At 39.5% G+C, this 1,234-nt stretch overlaps 1 non-coding gene across 1 annotated transcript; it reads left to right on the forward strand.

Moving 5' to 3' along the window:
* Positions 1-660: 660 nt before the first annotated feature.
* LOC112752460 (small nucleolar RNA R71) lies at positions 661-768 on the forward strand. Its single transcript, XR_003176896.1, has one exon. It is a non-coding gene; the product is annotated as a small nucleolar RNA R71 (small nucleolar RNA).
* The last annotated feature ends 466 nt before the right edge of the window (positions 769-1,234 follow it).

A 1,234-nucleotide genomic window follows, 5' to 3' on the forward strand; every position in this document is an offset into this window, starting at 1 on the left:
GCCCACTTGTGCTTCCAAATTTCTAATGGAAGACCTTGTTTCATTCATGAAGCTCACAGTGGCCTTGGATAGATCAGAGACTAGATTTGCTAAATTAGAAGCATTTTGTTCAGAGTTCTCTGTCTGTTGCCGAGTAGATGATGGAAAAGGTTTATTATTGTTAAACCTGTTTCTTCCACCATTATTAAAGCCTTGTTGAGGCTTTTGATCCTTCCATGAGAAATTTGGATGATTTCTCCATGATGAGTTATAGGTGTTTCCATAAGGTTCACCTAAGTAATTTACCTCTGCTATTGCAGGGTTCTCAGGATCATAAGCTTCTTCTGCATAAGAAGCCTCTTGAGTACTGTTGGATGCAGCTTGCGTTCCATGCAGACTCTGAGAGATCATATTGACTTGCTGAGTCAATATTTTATTCTGAGCCAATATGGCATTCAGAGTATCAACTTCAAGAACTCCCTTCTTTATAGGTGTCCCATTACTCACAGGATTCCTTTCAGAAGTGTACATGAACTGGTTATTAGCAACCATGTCAATGAGTTCTTGAGCTTCTGCAGGCGTTTTCTTTAGGTGAATGGATCCACCTGCAGAAGTGTCCAGTGACATTTTTGATAGCTCAGATAAACCATCATAGAATATATCCAGGATGGTCCATTCTGAAAGCATGTCAGAAGGACACTTTTTGGTCAACTGTTTGTATCTTTCCCAAGCTTCATAGAGGGATTCACCTTCTTTCTGTCTGAAGGTTTGAACATCAGCTCTAAGCTTGCTCAGCTTTTGAGGAGAAAAGTACTTGGCTAAGAAAGCCGTGACCAGCTTATCCCAAGAGTTCAGGTTATCTTTGGGTTGAGAATCCAACTATAATCTAGCTCTGTCTCTTACAGCAAAAGGGAAAAGCATGAGCCTGTAGACTTCAGGATATACTCCATTAGGCTTAACAGTATCACATATATGCAAGAATTCAGTTAAGAACTGAAAAGGATCTTCAGATGGAAGTCCATGAAACTTGCAGTTCTGCTGCATCAGAGAAACTAATTGAGGTTTCAGCTCAAAGTTGTTTGCTCCAATGGCAGGAATGGAGATGCTTCTTCCATGTAAATTGGAATTAGGTGCATTAAAGTCACCAAGCATCTTCCTTATATTATTATTATTTTTGGCTGCCATCTCCTCTTCCTGTTCGAAAATTTCTGAAAGGTTATCTCTGGATTGTTGTATTTTAGCTTCTCTTAGTTTC

The sequence above is a fragment of the Arachis hypogaea genome, chromosome 15 (genome assembly GCF_003086295.3).
Source record: "Arachis hypogaea cultivar Tifrunner chromosome 15, arahy.Tifrunner.gnm2.J5K5, whole genome shotgun sequence".
Classification (NCBI taxonomy): domain Eukaryota; kingdom Viridiplantae; phylum Streptophyta; class Magnoliopsida; order Fabales; family Fabaceae; genus Arachis; species Arachis hypogaea.